Genomic DNA, 17,455 nt, shown 5'->3' on the forward strand with positions numbered 1-17,455 from the left:
TGCAAATACATGGTCATTCATATACACATATAAAACGTTTTTATTTGAAGTTCTTTTTCATTATAAAACTAATTCATAAATACAAAATAAAGCTTAGGAAATAGGAAAAAATTCTACCACCCAAACACTGTGGCCATTAACACTAATATTTTAGAATGCTTCTTTCAACATTTATTCCATATTGAAGTATAAAAAAAGTTAGACTAAACTATATGATAGGTACAATTTAGAAGTCTGTTTTAATTTTTTTTTTTTTTTGCAGGGGGTAGCAAGGATTGAACTCAGGGGCACAGGATTGAACTACTGAGCCACATCCCCAGCCCTGTTTGTACTTCATTCTTAATGCCTCGCTTTTGCTGAGGCTGGCTTTGAACTTGTGATCCTCCTGCCTCAGCCTCCGGAGCCGCTGGGATTACAGGGAGGCATGCAACCCTGTGTCTAGTTTAGAAGTTTCTTTTTATCAGCTAATACCATAAGTATGTCTCACAAATTTGATATCTTTACAAACATTTAACATTTTATTTATTTTTATTTTTTAATTAATTTTTATTGTTGATTGTTCAAAACATTACATAGTTCTTGATATATCATATTTCACACTTTGATTCAAGTGGGATATGAACTCCCATTTTTACCCCGTATACAGATTGCAGAATCACATCAGTTGCACATCCATTGATTTACATATTGCCATACCAGTGTCTGTTGTATTCTGCTGCCTTTCCTATCCTCTACTATCCCCTCTCCCCCCCTCCTCTCCCCTCTTCTCTCTCTACCCCCTCTACTGTAATTCATTTCTCACCCTTATATTTTTCCCCCTTTCCCCTCACTTCCTCTTGTATGTAATTTTGTATACCCCTGAGGGTCTCCTTCCATTTCCATGCAATTTCCCTTCTCTCTCCCTTTCCCTCCCACCTCTCATCCCTGTTTAATGTTAATCTTCTTCTCATGCTCTTCGTCCCTACTCTGTTCTTAGTTACTCTCCTTATATCAAAGAAGACATTTGGCATTTGTTTTTAAGGGATTGGCTAGCTTCACTTAGCATAATCTGCTCTAATGCCATCCATTTCCCTCCAAATTCTATGATTTTGTCATTTCTTAATGCAGAGTAATACTCCATTGTGTATAAATGCCACATTTTTTTTATCCATTCATCTATTGAAGGGCATCTAGGTTGGTTCCACAGTCTTGCTATTGTGAATTGTGCTGCTATGAACATGGATGTAGCAGTGTCCCTATAGTGTGCTCTTTTTAGGTCTTTAGGGAATAGACCGAGTAGTGGAATAGCTGGATCAAATGGTGGTTCCATTCCGAGCTTTCCAAGAAATCTCCATACTGCTTTCCAAATTGGCCACACCAATTTGCAGTGCCACCAGCAATGTACAAGAGTACCCTTTTCCCCACATCCTCGCCAGCACTTGTTGTTGTTTGACTTCCTAATGGCTGCCAATCTTACTGGAGTGAGATGGTATCTTAGGGTGGTTTTGATTTGCATTTCTCTGACTGCTAGGGATGGTGAGCATTTTTTCATGTACTTGTTGATTGATTGTATGTCCTCCTCTGAGAAATGTCTGTTCAGGTCCTTGGCCCATTTGTTGATTGGGTTATTTGTTATCTTATTGTCTAATTTTTTTAGTTCTTTGTATATTCTGGAAATTAGGGCTCTGTCTGAAGTGTGAGGAGTAAAGATTTGTTCCCAGGACGTAGGCTCCCTATTTACCTCTCTTATTGTTTCTTTTGCTGAGAAAAAACTTTTTAGTTTGAGTAAGTCCCATTTGTTGATTCTAGTTATTAACTCTTGTGCTATGGGTGTCCTATTGAGGAATTTGGAGCCCGACCCCAACATTTAACATTTTAATGGACAGAAGACAAAAATCCCTTTGTGTATGGGATTTTATATTCTTAGAATTGATAAAAATAAAGATAATTCACTACAAACTACATAGCATATTAGAAAGTGGAAAGTGTTGTCTTCTCCTGAATCTCTCTTATTTAGTTATACTGAGATATAATTTATACAGCAAGGGTGGGAAAGTGCTTGATTGTTTTTGAGAAAGAGTTTTTAAAAAAATTTAAAAAATTTATTTATTTATTTTAAACAATTGACACTTTTAAAATTCACATTGTTTCTGAGAAAGAGTTTTAACTATTGATTGAACAGCTTTAATGATTACAGAATCACTCAGACTTTCTATCAACTCTATTTCACATTATATTCTAATTTTCTCTATTAAATTTTAACCCTATAAGTTAGTCATTATAATAAAAATGTTATTAATTATTTTCACATTATTGCTAAAATAGTTTGAATGTTACCCTGTCCTTAAATGGAAACATTTATCTTATAAACCAGAGTGGCTGATTTTGTTTTTTAGCAAAAATTACTTCCATTTACATTTATTGTAGTTACTAATATATTTACATTTATTTCTTCCATTTAATTTTGAACTTCTTATTTGGTCTGCTTTATTTCTTTTTTTCCCCTCCATTCTTGTTTACTTTTAGATTAAGTTATTTTTCTTTATTATTATTTCCCTCTCTACTGATAGGGATATTATATACTTTATTACAATCTTTTTGTATAATCCTTCTGTTCAGTCCACTGATACATCACAAGCACATAGAACAATGCTTGCTAGGAGGAATTCAATAAATATTTGTTGGTAAGAGTGTATGGATTAGGATTTTTGTTTGTTCTAGAAATTCCCCCATATGCTTATCATAAAGATAGAGCTCTTTCTTCTATCTAAATTGCATTTTTTCCTTTCACAGTGAGGCCATATCCATATGAAATTGATTTTGTGTGTGAAATAAAGTAAGAAGTTACTATCATTTTCTCACATTCTTTTCCTTCTACAGAATACAATACCATTGTCCTGGACAATATGAAGACTTGGAATAATTAAATTTTGATCAACTTCCTTATTATTAAAAATAATACTTTCATTTTGTTTGATATTTAAGTTCTATATTAATATTTTAATCCTGCAATTAGATATTATTGCTGTTGATTTATACTATGCTTTTTCAGAGAGATCCCATGTTTACCATTACCTTTGATTGCTGGATGTTATGGTTTGGATGTGAGGTGTCTGCCAAAAGCTCACTTGTGAGATAGTGCAAGAAAATTCAGAGGAGAAATGATTGGGTTGTAAGAGTCTTAAATCAGTGAATTAATCCCCTGATAGGGATTAACTGAGTGATAACTGAAGTGGTAGGGTGTGTCTGGAGGAGTTGGGAATTGGGGCATGACTCTGGGTATATATTTGTATATGGTAAGTGGACTTCCTCTGCTTCCTGATCACCATGTAAACTGTTTCCTTCCACACTCTTTTGCCATGATATCCTGTCTCACCTTGAGCCCTGAGGAATGGAATCAGCTGTCCATAGACTTAGACCTCTGAAACTGTGAGCCCTCAAACAAACTTTTCTTCCTTTACAGTTGTTCTGACTGGGTCTTTCACTCATAGCAATGAAAAAGCTGACTAGAACACTGGGATATCTTACATCTCAGGTCTTCTCTAAGGAGTCATTTTCATAAATTACATGTTTTAGACATTCCTCTAGTGATGTATGTTGAGGATACATTTTAATTTCAACTTTATTTATTTACTTTTTTCGGTACTGGGACTAAACCCATGGGTGCTTTATCACTGAGCTAACTCCCCAGTTCTTTTATTTTTTATTTTGAGGCAGGTCTTACTAAGTTGTTGGGAGTCTTGCTAAGTTGCTGAGGCTGACTTCAAGCTTGTGATCCTCCTGTCTCAGCCTGTTGAATTGCTGGAATTACATGTACCACTGCTCATGACTTCAACTTCATTCTTGAAGGATAATATTGAGAATATAATTCTTACTGAAAATTGTTCTTTTAGGTATTTTTGCTTTTATTGTTACTCCCGAGAGATTAATAATTAGTATGTCTTTCTGTTGTAGATGATCTATTTTGTTTTTTTCTCCCTGGTGGGTTGTAAGGTCTTCTCTTTGTTTTTGGTGTGTTATAATTATGCTTTTAAGTAATAAAATATTGCTTTTTATTTTCTCTCTAGTTTGTCTTGAAACTTTAGATTGGACCCAGGGCCTCATGCCGAGTAGGCACACACTCTACCACTGAACTACCCCAGCCCTATATTTCCTACTTCTTAAATTGCCTTTAGTTTTTCATCTCATGATTACTTTGTGATATACTCTGTGTATTTTCTTCCTCTCTATTCTCCCTGTTTCTTAATTATTTTTCTTTTCATATTTTCTTTCTTTTAGAAAGAGAGAGAGAGAGAGAGAGAGAGAGAGAGAGAGAGAGAGAATTTTTAAAGGTTTATTTTTCAGCTTTTGGTGGACACAACATCTCTGTTTGTATGTGGTGCTGAGGATTGAACCCAGGCCGCACAATGCCAGGTGAGTGTGCTACCGCTTGAGCCACATCCACAGCCCTCTTTTCATATTTTCCATCTGAGAAATTCATCTGAATATTTTTTTCAAAAATTTTCTAGTTTTCTGATTCTCTTTTCAGCTTTTTTACTGTACAGTTTAACCTGACATTAAGTTGCTGATTTAATTTTTAATAATTCTGTCTTTAAATCCACATGGTCAATTTTGTTAGTCAATTGTTTCATCATTTTTGTTTTCAATGCATTATTTTATTTCTTATTATATGTATCTGTTTTTATTCTGTATCTGATCATTCTAATATATGTAATTGTTGCATATGTAATCCTATATTCTCTTGATTTTGCTGATTTCTGATCATCATTGCTTATTTCTCCTTTCTTCTGTGTTATTCATTATTGAGTGTGCAACCTTGAAATTTTATTTTTGGAAATTTGAGAAATGAGTTTAGATGTGTTTCTCCAGTGATATTGTGTTTGCTTTTGCCAGGGACCTAGAGGGCACTACTAACCTAAGTTTACTTTAAGTTTAATTTTAGTTTGGAGTTTTCCCAATGGCACAAGTAATGGAAATTCTGATTCTGATTCCATCCAAGGGAGGGCCTGAAACTATGAAATCTCAGGTGAGGATTTCTATCACTCTTCTCCCAGAGTCAAGGCTATAACCACACATTATTTATTGTATCTCCTTGTAAGGCTTTCCCTCTCGTTTACTTTTTCATGTCCTTACTCAGGATTTTCTGATCTGATCCCCACTTTATAAAAAATTCAGGCTTTCTCATCTTTTTGTTGTAGGTGAATTTCATTAAAACTCAGTTTCCAGGCTAGTAGGAATCAGTTCACTGGATATCCACTTTCATGGAAATTCTGGTCCTTTAAATTTCTTTAATTTTTTTCCTGCCAGTTCACTAATATATTTGAAAAAAAAAACCCCATGTTTTTGCATGTTATCTAGTTAAAATATATGGATGAACCCCTGCCCCACAAAACAAAACACTCTCTGAAAAACCATGGGAGAAATGTAATGTTTCTACCTTAAAAAATGAGTTCTAGACTTTTACAGTGTTGTTGGAATTGTAAATTAGTAAAGCCACTATGGAAATCAGTATAGAGGTTCCTCAAAGGACTAGGCATGGAATTACCATAAACCCCAGCTCTACTACCCATCAGTATTTATCCTAAAGAATTAAAGTCATCATACTATAGTAATACCTGCATATTCAAGTTTATAGCAGCACAGTTCACAGTAGCCAAACTAGGGAACAAGCCCAGGTGTCCATCAACAGATAAATATATAAAGAAAATGTGGTGTATATATACACAATGGAGTTTTATTCAGCCATAAAGAAAAAAATGAAATGATGTCATTTTCGGGGAAACAGATGGAAATATATGTAATTCTGTTAGAAAATAAGCCAAACTCAGAAGGTCAAGGGTCACATGTTTTCTGTCATATGCGGAAGCAGGAGAGGAAAAAGGAAAAGAAAGATGGGAGGGAGGGTAGCTCATGAAAATTGAAGGGAGAAAAGTAGAGGAAAGGGACCAAGTGGTGGGAGGCAGGGATGGAGGGGGAAAGTGCTGGGGAGTGATACTGACCAAATTATATTGTTATATTGTGTGCACGTACCAACATGTAACAACAAAGCCCATCAATATGCACAACTATAATGCACCAATAAAAATGTGGAAATTAAAAGAGTTCTAGACTCATCTTTGGTATTGTTAGGAAACAGCTACTTTTCATGTTCTATAAAATTTTTCAGAGCACAGGAAAAGAATAATCCTAACACAAAACCCATGAAGATAGTTCCAATAAAATGTGTGAGTCAATTTCATTTGTGCATGTTGATTTAGAAATCTTGAACAAATTCTATCTACTAGTGTAAAAAATACAACATTTTAAGTAGAATTTATTTCAAGAACAGAAAAACAACCAGCTATCAGTAAATCTGTAATTATAGTACTCTACATCAAAGGATAAAAATCTATGTTATTATCTTAATAAAATTACTATGAAAAGATGTTGAGCATGTTTAACACACATTTAGCATGAATACTTAGTACCTGGGGATAGAAAGATTCACAGTAAAACAGTTATTTTGCTGTTAGTAATTAACATATTACTACATGGTAAAAATGTATTTTAGAGCTAAAGAGAAACTATCCAAATGGGAATTTCATTTGAGAATCATCATTTTTGTAGTTCAAGATGGGAAAAATGGATTTACTAAAGCAGAGGAAGATTATAGTTGGAAAGGAATTAAGAACAGAATATTAGGAGTGGCTATAGTGGGTGGGTAGAAACTAAGAAAATATGGTTATGGAGTTTTATAGGAATCTGGGCAGAACAGCTTCTTGGAAGATGTAATAAGGAGAGTTTTAAGAATAATACCAGGTCAGAGTTTCCTCTTGCTCTCTCTGCTGCTCTAGTTGGAGGCTTTGCCTTCACCACTGCTCAGCATGGGCATGTCCCCCACAATGGCTGAAATGGCAATAGTCTACAAGGAGTAGATGAAGGGGTTGTCCATGCTGTCCCTGGCTTGAACTTGCTTTCACCAGGAATTTGCAAGATTGACATCTACACTGAAGATAATATGGAATTGAAGCAAATCAACAGGTCTGCCCCCAGCCAGGCATTTGAGCTGATCTTAATGCCACCATCTCCTATCTCAGAAGTCCAAAGAAGGTGGAAAAAAAATCGACCTTGAAAATGGAACACATTAAGAAAAACTTTGAGGCTAACTAGCTGCTATTATTAAGTATCTGTAGAAAAAGGAGAAGCACGTGTTGGAGGTGCCAGGAACAAGGAACTCCAGGCTGGAGTGACTGGCTAACATCATAGAAGGTATGAAGGTATAGAAGCCTGGCCCACCAAAAGTAAATTCCCCTGCCTGTACTGTAATGGGTCATGTGACATCAGTATGAGAAATATATGATATAGTTTAAGAAGAACTAATTATCAAAACCAAAATAGAATAAAAAATGTGGGAAAAAATAATACAAGGCCAAATGATGCAAAATATCATGCAGTGGCTGAAAAGGGAGAGGACTGAGGAAAAGCCACTGGGCTTGACTATCAAGAAGTCACCAGTGCATTTACAGAGGGGCAGTTTAGTAGATGTGGGCATAGACTCCAGACTGCAGTTTATTGAGGACTCAAAATGACATATTGTGATTACAGACTTCACCCCTGTTTAGTGGTAAAGAATAGGAGGAAAAATATGCATGTTAAGGAAAAAAATAGACCCCAAGATTTTGTTTCTGTTTTTATTCTTTAAACAGGCAATGGTATTTATAGACTAAAAGGAAAGAAACTTTTGTATGGAGAGATTAAAGATTTTGATGGAATAATGTTTTAGATATTAATAAACTAAAAGGAAGGAAACTTTCAGATGAAGAGATTAAAGACTTTGATAAAATACCACTTTGGAGAATTCAGGAAACCATAGGGTAAAGAACTAAGTAATAAGAATTAACCTTAGCCTGGAAAGAGACATTTTATTATCTGAGAAAGGAAGAAGGGAACAAAGTATGTGTGAGTACACAAAGAAATTTAGGAGAGGGAGGAAGGAGGTTAAAAGAAATAATGCTCAGCCTTGCTTTCTGTGAAGTGAGGTCATTTATTGAGATTAAAAATAGCATAAACAGCCTTTTGGAGACTTGAAAAACATAGGATAAGTTCTCCAATTTTCTTTGGGGATGTTTGATAATATGTTAATCAGGATGGTTAAAAGATAATTTAGCAGAATTAAGATATGATCCCAAATAACCTTAAACTAGTGATAAGAAACTTCTAGAATTTTTTCTTTCTATTTTGGTATCATTATAAATTTTGTAGGTCAGGCCTCCCAGATATCAAACTCTGAGGCATAAATTTGCAAGCAGGAAGATTTTTTGGAGTGCTTTCAGGAGTAACACCTGTGGGGAAGAGAAGGCAGTGGGATTGTGCCAAAAGAGCTATTGATTGACAATTGATAGTCATCAACTCCTTCCTCTGTTGATCACTCTCCACAAATGCCATGGCGAGGGGTGCACGTTTCCTACATTGAGGAAGGGGGCAGGCTGTTATAAGGCCATGTTGATCTATCACTGCTGTAGGCAGCCCTTGGTAGGAGCGGGTGACATTGGGCAAGGAAGCTCTCCTCAGCTGAGGGCAGTTGCTAGAAAGGTGTCACAGCTGAGGGCTGTTAGCAGGCAGCACTTCGTCAGCAGGGGCAGGATAAGACTTCAGGCCAGAGGAGACCAGGCATCCCGTCTCAGCATGGGCTTTGTCCTGCTCCTTCTGCTGCTCTGACCCTACTTCTCTGTGTAAATTCTGAAAGCAGATCCTCCAGGACTGTGCTGGCCACTTTCCGTGAGGAAGGGGAGCTTATCAGAGGTAAGTTAGTTGGGTGAACTGGGGGTCCCTATTACTAAGCTTGGCTTGAGTGACAACTGACAGTCATCAACTCCTTCCTCTGTTTTCCATTATAGTTTCCTTTCACCCTCCGCTTTCACCTTCTCTGGGGTACTTAGGTCCTCATTCTGAGATGTCTGAGTTCCTAATCAGCATGTCCCTTCTAGGCTTAGTGCTGCTTTCCTCAGTGAACTCTCCCCCACCTTTTTGGTGGTACTGTGGGTTGAGCCCTTGGCCTCACACATGCTAGGCAAGAACTCTACTACTAAGCAGTATCCCCAGCTCTTTATTCCTCATCAATTTGAGCCAAAGAATATTCAGCGATGCCCCACTGGGTCACTTGGATACTTATTACATTCCTTGCTGTCCTACTTCCTCCTGGTGGTCAGGGACAACTATACTTGAAATGATGGTAACTGCTCTCTTTGCATATTGCTTCCTTCACATAAGGGCCCTCAAATGCTTGGGTATCAAGTGTAGATTGAAAATTGTTGGGTCTAAAAAAAAAAAAAAAAAAGAAAATTGTTGGGTCTCCTTTGGAAGTCGGGAACCCGTAAACCTGTGGAAACCAGAGTTGTAAGGCTAAGAAGTACCAGTTCCATGAGAGGTCACTGAAAGTGAAGCAGCCCCTATCTCAACCCCTTCCCTCCCAGACACTCCCGTGCTTCCTTTCAGACACAGAGTATAATGGTTACTGATTTGAACCACACAGTGTGTCCTCACAGATGGGGTCCTATCCTTTCAGAGTATTGTCTCTGAAAAGCTATGACTTTAACAGCCTGTTTGGTTGGCTCTGTTGCTCTGGCAGCTTCTGAGTGGCCTGATGTGTGGTGGCATGATGGACCCCATTGCTGAACTTATTTTGCTATAAAGTGAATTATGTGGAGTTCTAGGGCAGAGGTTTGAATACACTGAAAACCCTCCTATGGTGGTAGTGGCTGATGCCCTGTAGGCAGAGAAGTCAAACCTATGCTCATAGTATTTGTCACCTCAGATCAGGTGTTCTTTCCAAAGTGGGAGGAATTCAATGTAGTCAATTGTCTCTCAAGTGCCTGGAGTTTCTTTGAGGAATGGTGTTCAATACTGGTAGGCAGTTCCACGTTTTGTGGTGGTAGTGATCAGGTCTGCCCCAATGAATGGGAGGCATCTTACACTTTCATAGTCTCTCTCCACTGTGGCTACTTAATTTTTGCAACTACAATCCAACACTGGCCTGGCCAGTGATACGCTGCTGATTATTAGCTGGTTGACTGAGCCTTGCTTTGGTTGTTGAATTGTCTTTTCTATGTTGGATGTTATCTGGAAGGCATTAATGGTCAATGCAAGGATATTTACACATCATGCCCCTTCCCATAAGTATATCCACATGCCTTTTCCTCTCTATCCTTCAATTTTTCTGCTACCAGCCGTTTTACCAATGGGTCAAGGCATTTGCTACTGTCTACTCTCTTTCAACAAAAACTATACAACTAGATATACTGCCTGTAGCTGTGCCCATTAGGATTTCCCTTTATTTCTATCTTTAAAAGTCATCCTATTAGGCAGTTGCAACCTGTTTTTTCTTTACTCCTAAAGTAAGCTGACCAGTGTGAATCAAATGCAAGGTTTATTCTTCCATCAGTGGTCGTATAGGACAACCATGCAACCATGAGATGAACTGAAGCTCTAGTAACAGTGGTGGATGACAAGGGCCTCTGGGGGCACTAGTCATGTTCCCTTGGTCCTCTTGCTCCCAATTGTGGATGTACCACTTCCTGGAACATTTCTGGAACATGATGGTAAGTATATACTATTGTCCATTCTGAATGAATGAGAACTTATGATTTTCCTGTCAGATAAGAATGGAAAAAAACACAGGTACCACATTGATGGCAGATATTATATCATATAATAGAATAACAATTGAAATCAAGGCTACGATTTTGTTGAGTTTGCTAACCTTCAGGATTTCTTAGCCTCTGAAGGAATTAGACTGGGACATTAAAGGAAGATGATGCTGGGAACCATGACCCCTTTAGAATGCACCAATCTCTGCCATTCTCCCAAGAGTGTGACACTTGGCCAAGGAGTGGGCAAGGAAGTTAAGGGGTTTTCACTTGATCCTTTATTCCTCACTACAATAGTGCTTGCTCTTTAGGTGAAGGAACCAATGTTGGCTCTTCAAAATACTGAGTACCTTATGTATTTGAGGATAGAGAAATGACTACTATGTGAGTCCATGCACTCATTGGACCCTTAAGAACTGGAGTGGGCCATGATTGCATTTATTAGCTGGCCCAGAGACCATCCCATCCCTAACAGAATGCAGTGACAATGCTATGATTCCCTGGGTACTAGTGTCACTTCAGACCCCACCCTGTAGTTCTCTATTTCAATGTTTTCCTTTCATCAATATATATTTCCTTTTCCCCAATATATATTTCCTTCCATATATAAGAGTTTGAAGCTACTTTGTGGAAAGACTCGGAGAATCATCGCCTTTTACATTTGTTTCAGAGTCCTTCCTCCTGGAGACCCAGACTCTGCTTCAGTGAATGGTTTTTGAGTTGAAAAACAGGTCAAGGGATTGTGTGTTTTTCCTTGGGGTGGCTGCCCCAGGGTCTGTTCCTTCATCTTATTATCAACAATGCACTTGTTGACCTTCTTTATACTTTGCTCTGAGAAATGCATATTTTATTAACCCTCCCCATTGTGCCTCCCTAATTTGCCACTAATTATGACAATTATCCACTTTGATAGAGAATCACTACCACCTGACCTCTATTCTTTTGGGATCATATCTTTCTCATTGCTACTGATGAACCTAATTTTGCAACATCATCTTGAGCCATCTCTCCTGATCTGTGGATGAGTGCCACCGCCTGGCTTCTCAGCGATGCTGTTGCCTCTCTGACCAAATATTTTATTCCTTTGGTCTTTCTAAGGAGAAAATACTTGTATCTTTCTAAGGAGAAAAGTTATGTGGTGGGTTATTTGACTTGTAGTTTATCTACTCTAGCATCCTGTCTTCTTCTACTGTCTGCCATGGGAGTTCTGACAAACCTACTTTACTAAGTGTGGACCATTCCTTTCTGTAAGTAACTGACAACTGTATGGGCAGCACCTTAACACTGCATTGAAGGGCACTGCCAGGATCTTAATTCTTATATCCTAGACAAAGCATACCAGCATTGGTAAACTCTTCAAAATGCTCTCCCCAGTCTCCACCTGCCCTCCATTGATTGCTATATTTATTCTCCTGGCTCCTGGCTGTTGAAGTTCCTTTGGGGTGCAATCTTTTCTCCTTTACCACACCTACCTCTTCTCTGGATGGGAAATGACTTAACTTTATCTATTGATTTATAGCAGGGACAGTGGGGAAAGATCATGAAATGAAGATACTTGTTTATCGAAAGAGGGAGGCCTCCATGTTGTCTTTGAGCAAAGAGGAAGCATCTGTCTTTAGCAGTGAGGAGTAGGCCACTTCTGGAGGCTTGAAGTCAGAGGAATTTGGGGTACATAGTACATCAGTCTAGATGACATGCATCTATCGTAGATTTCCAATCTTTGCCAATCACAGCATTGAACTTAGCAGATTTACCCGTGTTGGGCATTTAACTTTTTTTTTTTTTTGTTTTTGAAGTATGCTAAGTACTGGCTATTCTTGGGTTTCTCTGTCCTCCAGAATCAGGAGATAAAATTCTCTTTTGATAAGTTTCTGTCGAAAATATCCTTTGACTTTCACATGTATTTTTTCCCTTAAACCATGCTTTTTAAAAATTGAGATTCAATTCATATAACATAAAATTTACCCTTTACATGTATACAATTCTGTAATTCTAGTTTGTTTCAAAAGTTGTGTAACTATCTCCACTACTTGATTCCAAAGTATTTTTATCACCTTAGAAAGAAACCCTAAGTGTATTAGTGGTTGATTGTCAGAGCTTCCTCCTCTCAATCCCTGAAAGCCACTAATCTAGTTTGTGTGTCTACAGATTTCCCTTTCTGAGCATTACATATAAATGTTTTCATACAATATGTGGCCTTTTGTGTTTGACTTTTTTCACTCAGGATAATATTTTCAAGGTTTATCCACAAAGATTATGTCAGTTCTTTATTTTTATAATTGGATAATATTGTACTATATGAATATAGTATGTTTTATTTATACATTCATCAGTTGTTAGTCATTTGAGTTACTTCTAATTTTTGGCTATTGTAAATAATGCTGCTGTGAACATTGGCCAAGATGTGGTGGGTTTTGTTTTTTATTTGCGTATGTTTTCAGTTCTCTTGGGTATAAGTAGAACTGCTGAATCATATTGTAACACTGTTTGTGACTTTTTGAGGAAATGCAGACCGTTTTCCAAAACACCTGCATGATTTTACATCCCCCAAAGCAATCTACAAGCATTAGTTTTTCCATATCATGGTCAATGGTTGCTATTATCTGTGTTTTTTTTTTTTAAATTAAGGTTTTTTAGTGGGTGCTAAGTGGTATGAAATAGTTTTGATTTGCAGTTCTCTAGTGACCAGTGATGAATCACATGTACTTACTGTCCTTTTATATATTTTCTTTAAAATGTCTATTCAAACCCTTTGCCCATTTTTTATTTGGGCTGTTTCTTTTTAGTTGTTGAGTTGTAGGTGTTCTTTGGATATTAAACTCTTCTCAGATATGTGATTTGAAGATATTTTCTCCGTGTCTGTGAATCATCTTTTTATTCTCTTCTGATAGTATAGTTTGAGGCACAAAAGTTCTAAGTTTTAATGAAATTTAATTTTTCTATTTTTCTTTTGTTGCCCATGTTGTTGTGGATTCCTATTTAAGATACGATTGCCAAATCTAAGATTGTCAAGACTTGCCTCTGTTTTCTTCTAAGAGCTTTAGAGTTTTGGTTTTTAAATTTAAGTATTGGATTCATCTGGAGTTAGTTTTCATATATGGTATGAGGTATGGGTCTGATTCTGTTATGTTTGAGGATCCTCAATTGTTCCAACACACCTGCTGCAGGGAATATTCTTTATTGATTGGATTTGGTACTATTGTAAAAAATCAGTCTGCTATAAGTGCATGGGTTTATTTATGGACTCCATTGATATGTATAACTTTTTGACAGTACTACACTGTTTTGACTACAGTATGTTTGTAATACTTTTGAAATTGGGAAGTATAAGTAACTTCAGCACTTAGCTCCCTTGCCATGGATTTTTTTTTTAATAAAATGTAAAGAACTCTTAACATTAGATCTATCCTTAGCAAAATTTTAAGTTAATACAGTATTATTTAAAAAGAAATTTAAGTTGTAGATGGACACACAAACTTTATTTTTATTTGTTTATCTTTATGTGGTGCTGAGGATCGAACCCAGGGACTCACACGTGCAAGGCAAGTGCTCTACCACTGAGCTACAACCCCAACCCTTACAGTATTCTTAACTATAGGTACAATATTGTACAGCAGAACTCTAGGACTGATTTTTATCTTGCACAACTGAAAGTTTATACTTTAAGTGTGTTAATATCAACTTTGTTTTTTTTAAATTAGAGCAATATAATTACACATAGTATTTGGATTCATTCTGACAAATTCATATGTGCAAGGAATTTGATTTCAATCCTTATTCTCCCCAGCTTTTCCTCCCCTCTTCCCTTCCCCTATTTTCCTTCCTCTATTCTGATTTTCTTTTTATTTATTTATGATTGGGTTCTTTCTACATAAGTGTAAAATTACCTTTGGTACATTTACATATGTATATAACATTATCATATTAGATTCATTCCATGTTTCCTCCCCTTTCCCATCCTTCCTCTCTCCCTTTCATTCTCCTTGTTCTACTCCACTGATCTTCGCTATATATTTATGATGTCCCCTTCCCTATTGCCTTCTTTCCTTTATTTTGCTCTAGCTTCCACATATGAGAGAAAACATTTCATTCTTTATTTTTTATGAGTCTGGCTTATTTCACTTAGCATGATGTTCTCTGATTCCATCCATTTACCAGCAAATAGCATATTTTCATTCTTCATGGCTAAGTAAAACTCTATTGTGTATATATACCACATTTTCTTGATCCATTCATCTATTGATGGAAATCTGGGTTGATTCCATAATTTGGCTATTGTGAATTGTACTGCTATAAACATAGAAGTGACTACTGCTTCAGTATGCTGATTTTTATTTCTTACTTATATGACAATAGTGGAATGCATTACATTCATAATTATCCATTAACAGCACGATTTTTTGTAACTCTGTATATAAAATATGTTCATGCCAAATTATGCCATTATACATGCGCTCTTTTTTTTGCATTACAATTCTTAGTACACCTTTATACCACAATTTATCATATCTCTGTTTGTATATAAGGTATATTAACACCAGATTCACATCTTCATATATGTATATAGTATGCTGATTTTAGTTCTTTTGCACACATAAATACTGAGGAGTAGGATATCTGGTTCATCTGGTGGTTCTATTCCTAGTTTTTTTGAGGAATCTCTACACTGTTTTCCTGAGTGATTGTACTAATTTGCAGTCCCACTAACACTTAAATTTAGCTTTGTTCTTCAGCTTAGCTTTTCATTAATGATTTGTAGTATCAGGTTTCCATTGTTTTTCTCAAGAACATCAATCATCTAATTCTGTTTTCCTTGGAGTTTATATTTCCCTCATATTCTCAAAAACCTGACATATTTCTCTCCATTGATGTATTGTCCAGTTCAACACTGGTGAAAGTAACCAGTTGCACTGTCCACTTTGAACCATCTTCCTTAGAATCCAGTGTCATGTGTTGGTTCTTGCTGGCACATGTGTAAAGGATGTAAATGGAGGACCTGGAGATCCACTGTCTGGGACCCACTGTCAGTGATGGATCTTAGCCAGTCAGCCAGACAATATTCAGCCACCAAAATTCCACCTAAGCACCTTCATTTTCAGAGGGCTATTGGTACTATCTGAAACCGACTCTGGGACAGATGCTAGTATGCAGGAAACTTATTAAGTTTTACAACTTATTATTTTGTGGAAAAATAAGAGGAAGGATTGAGCAGAAGAAGTTGGGCTATGGTTCAGACTCCACATACTTGTAGCCAACTTTCTAGGGAGCTCAGAAGCTGGGATGGCCTTTCAGAGTTGTCCTGAGGAGACCATTAAACTTCTTTGATCATTTTATGGGATTGTGTTCATGGGTGATGAAGACATCTTTGGCTGAGGGCAATTCCTAGAGAGGGCTAAGAGCTGAGAGCTATTTTCCAGAACAATTATAGGAGGAAAAGTTTATTTACAGGCTTATGGTTTCAGAGGTCTCAGTCCATAGAAGGCTGGCTCCATTCATTGGGACACTAGGTTAATTTGAGAACATTATGGCAGAAGGGGGTGGTAGAGGAAGCAGCTGGGAACATGGCATTAAGAAGCAGAGAGGGAGAAAGTGCCGCACAACAAGGACAAAACATAAACCCAAAGGCACGCCCCCAGGGACCCACCTCCTCAGCCACATCTTACCTGCCTGGTTACCTCTCAGTTAATCTCCATCAGGGGATTAATTCACTGATTGCCCTAAGGCTCTCCTCACTCAATTTTACCTTTAAACTTCCTTGCACTGTGTCACACATGAGCTTTTGGGGGACACCTCACATCTAAACTATAATACTGGGGAATAAATCCTTCAGTCCTGAAGGGGATCTGGGAACTTAATTCAGAGCTCGTTGTAATAAACAGACAACTAACAAGCAGAATCTCCATAGTAAATCGGAAACAGTTACAGAATTTTGCATCATTTTGTTTTCCTATTTATGTGGATGGTCATTAGGGGGCAGGAAGTCCTTAGGCACTTAAGGTAATATGGGGCCCATATCTGATGAAACTGCAAAGAAAAACAGAGCTGCCCAGGGAGAAGATGTGTGTCTCTGCTTCCATAATTGCATCCACGTTTTGTTTCATTTCCCTTGTGAAGAAAAGGAGGCAGAAGCCTTAATAATAATAATAATAATAATAATAATAATTATTATTATTATTATTCTTTGTCTTTTAGGAACTTAGCAGAGGTCTTGTGTAGCCCCACAACTCTAACCATGTAACTTTTCATGACTTGTGAAGATTTCTTAACTTACATAAAGGAACTTTGTTTATAGAGGATTCTTATCGGAGGTGTCATTTTATTGGCATTTACAATAGCATCAGAGGTATTTATGTATCAGTGTTGTGTGTTCAGTCCTACTGGATGCACACTCTGACACTGTGTTTGTTGTTGGAATGTGAATTGGGGAAGTCCCTGGGGTAAAACCTTGGAAGAGAGGTGGAAGAAGCAGGATGGGGTAGGAGGAGGAATCCAGCTTGATGGAGGCCCAGCCTGGCAGCCTCGACTGACTGTCAGAAGCTCTGGGGCTAAAAAGGCCTGCCAGAGATGGGTAGCCTTGGGCCAACATTTCCTCTTCTTTTAAGCCTGATGACGATTGGATGTGACTGGCCCTAGAAGGGCATGACTTTGGGTGAGGGAGTTCTCCGTGGCTGAGGCTGAAGAAGTCTCTGGAGAGGTTAATAGCAAAGGCTGCACAGCCCGTGGCTGAGGCCACAGGATATTCCTAGGGACCTTCTCAATGTCACATGGCTCAAGTGGTAAGGAATTTAGGATTCCTGACTCCTACTTGGGAGACTTTCCCTCTTCCACAAGCTGCCTCTCCCCTCTTGTGA

This window comes from Callospermophilus lateralis, chromosome 4, assembly GCF_048772815.1.
Source record: "Callospermophilus lateralis isolate mCalLat2 chromosome 4, mCalLat2.hap1, whole genome shotgun sequence".
Classification (NCBI taxonomy): domain Eukaryota; kingdom Metazoa; phylum Chordata; class Mammalia; order Rodentia; family Sciuridae; genus Callospermophilus; species Callospermophilus lateralis.